The 8,102-nt window shown below is 38.5% G+C and overlaps 1 non-coding gene across 1 annotated transcript; it reads right to left on the bottom strand.

Moving 5' to 3' along the window:
• Positions 1–1,317: 1,317 nt before the first annotated feature.
• On the bottom strand, positions 1,318–1,425 carry LOC112761161 (small nucleolar RNA R71). Its single transcript, XR_003181569.1, has one exon. It is a non-coding gene; the product is annotated as a small nucleolar RNA R71 (small nucleolar RNA).
• Between the last annotated feature and the right edge of the window lie 6,677 nt (positions 1,426–8,102).

Here is an 8,102-nt window from a genome sequence, read left to right as displayed (position 1 = left end):
AATTTTTTAAAATCTTTTTCTTATTTTTTATTTCATATTTTCGAAATTATTGCTAACATTTAATGTTTTGATTCAAAAATTTTAAGTTTGTTACTTTCCTGTTAAGAAAGGTTCAATCTTTAAATTCTAGAATTATATCTTTTAGTTTCTTGTTAGTCAAGTCATCAACTTTAATTTTCAAAATCAAATCTTTTTAATTTCCTTTTCAAATCCTTTTCAAAATAAATTTCAATCATATCTTTTTCAAAATTTAATTTCAAAATCTTTTTCTAACTTCTTATCTTTTCAAAATTGATTTTCAAATCTTTTTTAATTAACCACTTGACTTGTTTGTTTTAATTTTAAAAAGTTTACTATTTCTTATCTTTCTCAAACCACTTAACTACTTTTCTCTCTCTCTAATTTTTGAAAATCCCTAACCACTTTTTCAAAATTCTTTTTAATTAACTAATTATTTTAAATTCTAATTTTATTTTATTTCTTTTCTTAAATTTCGAATTCTAACTTATAATTAAAATAAAACAAAAATATTTTTCTTTTCTTTTAATTAAAATTCGAATAACTCTCTCTCTCATCTCTTTCTATTTATTTTATTTATTTACTAACACTTATCTTCTACTAATAATTCGAACCCTCTCTCTATCTCTGTATTCGAATTCTTCTTATTCTCCCTCTACCTCATTCTTCTACTCTTCTATTCGTCTACTCACATAAAGGAATCTCTATACTGTGACATAGAGGATTCCTCTTCTTTTCTATTCTCTTCTTTTTCATATGAGCAAAAATAGGGATAAAGACATTCTTATTGAAACTGATCCTGAACCTAAAAGGACTCTGAAGAGGAAGCTAAGAGAAGCTAAAGTACAACACTCTGGAGAGGACCTTACAAAAATTTTTGAAAAAGAAGAAGACATAGCAGCCAAACCCAACAACAATGGTGGAGATGAAAAGAAGGTGCTTGGTGACTTTACTGCACCAACTTCCGACTTCTATGGAAGAAGCATCTCAATTCCTGCAATTGGAGCAAATAACTTTGAGCTTAAGCCTCAATTAGTTTCTCTAATGCAGCAGAATTGTAAGTTTCATGGACTTCCATTGGAAGATCCTCATCAGTTCTTAGCTGAATTCTTGCAAATCTGTGACACTGTTAAGACCAATGGGGTTAATCCCGAGGTCTACAGACTTATGCTTTTCCCCTTTGGTGTGAGAGACAGAGCTAGGATATGGTTGGACTCACAACCTAAAGAAAGCCTAAACTCTTGAGAAAAGTTGGTCAATGCTTTCTTGGCCAAATTTTTTCCACCTCAAAAGTTGAGCAAGCTTAGAGTGGAAGTCCAAATCTTCAGACAGAAGGAAGGTGAATCCCTCTATGAAGCTTGGGAAAGATACAAGCAATTGATCAGAAGGTGTCCTTCTGACATGCTTTCAGAATGAGCATTTTATGTATATTCTATGATGGTCTGTCTGAATTATCCAATATGTCATTGGACCACTCTACTAGTGGATCTCTTCATCTAAAGAAAATGCCTGTAGAAGCCCAGGAACTCATTGAGATAGTTGCAAATAACCAGTTCATGTATACTTCTAAAAGGAATCTTGTGAATAATGGGATGACTCAGAAGAAAGGAGTTCTTGAGATTGATACTCTGAATGCCATATTGGCTCAGAACAAAATATTGACTCAGCAAGTCAATATGATTTCTCAAAATCTGATTGGAATGCAAGCTGCATCTGGCAGTACTAAAGAAGCCTCCTCTAAATGAGAAGCTTATGACCCTGAGAATCCTGCAATGGAAGAAGTGAATTACATGGGAGAATCCTATGGAAACACTTACAATCCTTCATGGAGAAATCATTCTAATTTCTCATGGAAGGATCAGCAGAAGCCTAATCAAGGCTTTAATAATAATAATGGTGGGAGAAATAGGTTTGGCAATAACAAGCCTTTTCCATCATCTTCTGAGCAATAGACAGAGAATTCTAAGTAGAGCCTCTTTGACTTAGCAACCATAGTCTCTGATCTATCTAAGACCACTCTCAGTTTCATGACTGAAACAAGGTTCTCTATCAGAAATTTAGAGGCACAAGTGGGTCAGCTGAGTAAAAGAGTTACTAAAACTCCTCCTAGTACTATCCCAAGCAATACAGAAGAGAATCCCAAACGAGAGTGCAAGGCTATAACTATATCCAAAGTGGCCGAACCTAGAGAGAGCAAAAAGGCAGTGATTCCCAATGAAGAAGACCTTGCTGGACGTCCACTAACCATTAAGGAGTTCCCTATTGAGGAACCAAAGGAATCTGAGGCTCATACAGAGACCATAGAGATTCCACTGAACTTGCTGTTGCTATTCATGAGCTCTGATGAGTATTTCTCCTCTGAAGAAGATGAAGATATTGTTAAAGAGTAAGTAGCTCAGTATCTAGGAGCAATCATAAAACTGAATGCCAAGTTATTTGGTAATGAGATTTGGGAGGATAAACCTCCATTGCTCATCAATGAACTGAATGCTTTGGTTCAAGTGAATTTACCTCAAAAGAAATCGGATCCTGGAAAGTTCTTAATACCATGTACCATAGGCACCATGACCTTTGAGAAGGCTCTGTGTGACCTGGGGTCAGGAATAAACCTCATGCCACTCTTTGTAATGGAGAAATTAGGGATCTTTGAGGTACAAGCTGCAAGAATCTCATTAGAGATGGCAGATAAATCAATGAAACAGGCTTATGGACTTGTAGAGGATGTCTTAGTGAAGGTTGAAGGCCTGTACATCCCTGCTGATTTCATAATCCTAGACACTGGGAAGGATGAAGATGAATCCATTATCCTTGGAAGACCTTTCCTAGCCACAACAAGAGCTGTGATTGATGTGGACAGAGGAGAGTTAGTCCTTCAATTGAATGAGTACTACCTTGTGTTTAAGGCTCAAGGATCTTCTTCTGTAACCATGGAGAGGAAGCATGAAAAGCTTCTCTCAATACAGAGTCAAACAGAGCCCCCATACTCAACTTCTAAGTTTGGTGTTGGGAGGCCACCATTAAGCTCTGAGTCTCTGTGAAGCTCTCTAAGAGCTCACTGTCAAGCTATTGACATTAAAGAAGCGCTTATTAGGAGGCAACCTAATGTTATTTAATTATATTTATATATTTGTTTTCCATTGTCATGTTATGTTTTCTTTAGGTAGATGATCATGTGAAGTCATAAAAACAGCAGCAGAATTAAAGTAGAATAAAAAATAGAGTCAAAAATAGTACACCCTGAAGGACAGGCTTACTGGCGTTTAAACGCCAGTAAGGATAGCAGAATGGGCGTTTAACACCCATGCAGGCAGCATTCTGGGCGTTTAACGCCAGAAAAGGGTGTCTGGTGTCTGGTTGGCGTTAAACGCCAGAAAGGGGCATCAGCCTGGCATTTAATGCCAGAAAAGGTAGCAGAGTTGGCGTTAAACGCCAGAAATGGCACACAGGGGGCGTTTAAATGCCAGAATGGTACAGGGAGCAGAATTTCTTGACACCTCAGGATCTGTGGACCCCACAAGATCCTCACCTACCCCAACTCTCTCTCTCTCTCCTTTTTACACCTCTCCATAGCACTCTTCCCCAAATACCATTCACCTATCAAATCCTACCCTCTTCCCCACAATCTCTTCACCACTCACATCCATCTACTCTTCCCCAAAAATCCATCATAAAATCCCACCTACCTCACCATTCAAATTCAAAACATTTTCCTCCCAAACCCAACCCCTCATACACGACTTCCCTCTCTCTCTTACCCTATAAATACCCCTTGTTACCACCTTCAATTTCACACTTCATAAACACTTAAACCCCCTTGGCCGAATCTACTCCTCCCCTCTATCCCCTCCATTTATTTTTCTTCTTCTCATTTCTTTCTTCTTTTGCTCGAGGACGAGCAAACATTTTAAGTTTGATGTGGGAAAAAGCTCTGCTTTTTGTTTTTCCATAACCATTAATGGCACCTAAGGCCGGAGAAACCTCTAGAAAGAGGAAAGGGAAGGCAATTGCTTCCACCTCCGAGTCATGGGAGAAGGAGAGATTCATCTTAAAAGTCCATCAAGACCACTTCTATGAAGTTGTGGCCAAGAAAAAGGTGATCCCCGAGGTCCCCTTCATGCTCAAAAAGAGTGAATATCTAGAGATCCGACGTGAGATTTGAAGAAGAGGTTGGAAAGCTCTCACCAAACCCATCCAACAAGTTGGAACCTTAATAGTTCAAAAGTTCTATGCTAATGCATGGATCACTAGGAACCATGACCAAAGTGTGAACCCAAACCCAAAGAATTGGCTCACAATGGTTTGGGGGAAATACTTGGATTTCAGTCCAAAAACTGTAAGGTTGGCATTCAACATGCCAATAATGAGAGGAGATCTTCATCCTTTCACTAGAAGAGTCAACTTTGATCAAAGGTTAGACCAAATCCTCATGGACATTTGTGTGGAAGGAGCATAATGGAAGAGAGACTCAAGAGGCAAGCCAGTTCAATTGAGAAGGTCTGACCTCAAACCCGTGGCTAGGGGATGGTTGGAGTTCATCCAACGCTCTATCATTTCTACTAGCAACCGGTCTGAAGTTACTGTGGACCGGGCTATCATGATTCATAGTATCATGATTGGAGAGGAAGTAGAAGTTCATGAGATCATATCTCTAGAACTATACAAGGTGGCTGACAAGCCCTCCACCTTGGCAAGGTTAGCCTTTCCTCATCTCATCTGTCACATATGCAATTCAGCCGGAGTTGTCATAGAGGAAGACATCCTCATTGAAGAGGACACGCCCATCACTAAGAAGAGGATTAAGCAAACAAGAGAGCCCACTCATGGACCTCAACCAGAGCATGAGGAAATTCCTCATCAAGAAATCCCTGAGATGCCTAAAGGGATGCATTTTCCTCCACAAAACTATTGGGAGTAACTCAACACCTCTTTAGGAGATTTGAGTTCTAACTTGGAGCAACTAAGGATAAAGCACCAAGAGAACTCCATCATCCTCCATGAAATCAGAGAGGACCAAAAGAACATGAGAGAGGAGCAACAAAGGCAAGGAAGAGACATTAAGGAGCTCAAGCACTCTATAGGATCTTCAAGAAGAAGAACTAGCCGCCCTCACTAAGGTGGACCCGTTCTTTAATTTCCTTGTTCTTATTTTTCTGTTTTTCGGTTTATGCTTTATGTTTTGTCTATGTTTTTGTCTTTATTACATGATCATTAATGTTTAGTGTCTATGTCTTAAAGTTATGAATGACTCCATGAATCCTTGACCTTTTTTTTTAAAAAAATATTTTCTAAAAAAGAAAAAGAAGTACATGGATTTCGAAATTTGTCTTGAAATTAGCTTAATTATTTTGATGTGGTAGCAATACTTTTTGTTTTCTGAATGAATGTTTGAACAGTGCATATTTTTTATAGTGAAGTTTATGAATGTTAAAAATTGTTGGCTCTTGAAAGAATAATGAAAAAGGAGAAATGTTATTGATAATCTGAAAAATCATGAAATTGATTCTTGAAGCAAGAAAAAGGAGTGAAAAACAAAAGCTTGCGAAAAAAAAGAAAAAAAATATTTTTAGCAAAAAAAATATAAAGAAAAAGAAAGAAAAAGAAAAAGCAAGCAGAAAAAGCCAATAACCCTTTAAACCAAAAGGCAAGGGTAAAAAGGATCCAAGGCTTTGAGCATTAGTGGATAGGAGGGCCCAAAGGAATAAAATCCTGGCCTAAGCGGCTAAATCAAACTGTCCCTAACCATGTGCTTGTGGCGTGAAGGTGTTAAGTGAAAAGCTTGAGACTGAGCAGTTAAAGTCGTGGTCCAAAGCAAAAAGAGTGTGCTTAAGAACTCTGGGTACTTCTAACTGGGGACTCTAGCAAAGCTGAGTCACAATCTGAAAAGGTTCACCCAATAATATGTCTGTGGCATTTATGTATCCGGTGGTAATACTGGAAAACAAAATGCTTAGGGTCACGGCCAAGACTCATAAAGTAGCTGTGTTCAAGAATCAACATACTGAACTAGGAGAATTAATAACACTATCTGAATTCTGAGTTTCTATGGATGCCAATCATTCTGAACTTCAAAGGATAAAGTAAGATGCCAAAACTGTTCAGAAGCAAAAAGCTACTAGCACCGCTCATCTAATTGAAACTAATCTTCATTGATAATTTTGGAATTTATTGTATTTTCTCTTATTTTTATCCTATTTTGTTTTTAGTTGCTTGGGGACAAGCAACAATTTAAGTTTGGTGTTGTGATGAGCGGATAATTTATACCCTTTTGGCATTGTTTTTACATAGTTTTTAGTATGTTTAAGTTACTTTTTATTATATTTTTATTAGTTTTTATGAAAAAATCACATTTATGGACTTTACTATGAGTTTGTGTGTTTTTCTGTAATTTTAGGTATTTTCTGGCTGAAATTGAGGGACCTGAGCAAAAATCTGATTCAGAGGCTAAAAAAGGACTGCAGATGTTGTTGGATTCTGACCCTCCTGCACTCAAAGTGGATTTTCTGGAGCTACAAAAGCCCAATTGGCGCACTCTTAATTGCGTTGGAAAGTAGACATCTTGGGCTTTCCAGCAATATATAATAGTCCATACTTTACCCGAGATTTGATGGCCCAAACTGGCGTTCAAACGCCCACCAAAGACCCTTTTCTGGCGTAAAACGCCGGAACTAGCACCAAAACTGGAGTTAAACGCCCAAACTAGCATCCAAGCTGGTGTTTAACTCTAGGAATGGCCTATGCACGTGAAAACTTCAATGCTCAGCCCAAGCACACACCAAGTGGACCCCGGAAGTGGATTTCTGCACTATCTGCACTTAGTTAGTCATTTTCTGTAATCCCTAGTAACTAGTTTAGTATAAATAGCACTTTTTACTATTGTATTAGGGGATGATGATCATTATCATCCTTGGACTTGGAGGCTGGCCACACGGCCATGCCTAAACCTTTTTCTCTTATGTATTTTCTACGGTGGAGTTTCTATACCTCATAGATTAAGGTGCGGAGCTCTGCTGTTCTTCATGAATTAATGCAAGTACTATTGTTTCTCTTTTAATTCACGCCTACTTCTTCTCCAAGATATACTCTTGTACTTAATTCATTTAAGTCAGAATGAAGGGGTGACCCGTGACAATCACCCACTATCTTCGTTACTTGCTTAGCCAAGATCCGCGTGCCTGACAACCACAAGTGGTCTACATGATGTTCAACGTAGTCATTGGATGATAGCCAGAGTATATTCTCTTGGGTCTCTGATCCGCGATTCGCATCGTCTCTCCTGACAACAGAGCATCCAAATTTGAGATTAGAACCTTTGTGGTATAGGCTAGAACCATTGGCAGCATTCCTGAGATCCAGAAAGTCTAAACCTTATCTGTGGTATTCCGAGTAGGATCTGGGAAGGGATGACTGTGACGAGCTTCAAACTCACGAATTTTGGGTGCAGTGACAGTGTGCAAAAGGATAGAGAGATCCTATTCTGACGCTAGTGAGAACTGACAGATGATTAGCCGTGCGGTAGCTATACCTGGTATTTTTCATCCGAGACGAGAAATTCGACAGTTGATTAGCCGTGCAGAGGCGGTACCTGGTATTTTTCATCCGAGAGGATCATACAGCTTGCCATGGAAGGGAGCACGCATGGTTGGAGGAAGACAATAGGAAAGCAGAGGTTTAGAAGCAACAAAACATCTCTAAACGCTTATCTGAAACTCTCACCAATGAATCACATAAGTACCTTTATTTTATTTTATGTTTTATTTATCTTTTAATTATTAAAACCTCATAACCATTTGAATCCGCCTGACTAAGATTTACAAGATGACCATAGTTTGCTTTAAGCCGACAATCTCCGTGGGATCGACCTTTACTCACGTAAGGTATTACTTGGACGACCCAGTGCACTTGCTGGTTAGTTGTGCGGAGTTGTGAAAAGTGTGAATCACAATTTCATGCACCAATGACCATACCAAAAAAAAATTAAAATAAAAACCTCCAACATAACTACGTCATACTTGTTTGTACTGTATGTGCTATCAGAGGACACCACGTCTCCGTAATATTCATACGACGCCCTGCACCTTGCATCC

Source organism: Arachis hypogaea, chromosome 16 (genome assembly GCF_003086295.3).
Source record: "Arachis hypogaea cultivar Tifrunner chromosome 16, arahy.Tifrunner.gnm2.J5K5, whole genome shotgun sequence".
In the NCBI taxonomy this organism is placed as follows: Eukaryota; Viridiplantae; Streptophyta; class Magnoliopsida; order Fabales; family Fabaceae; genus Arachis; species Arachis hypogaea.
Note: the sequence above shows the minus strand (reverse complement) of the source record. Positions and strands in the feature narration are given on the sequence as shown.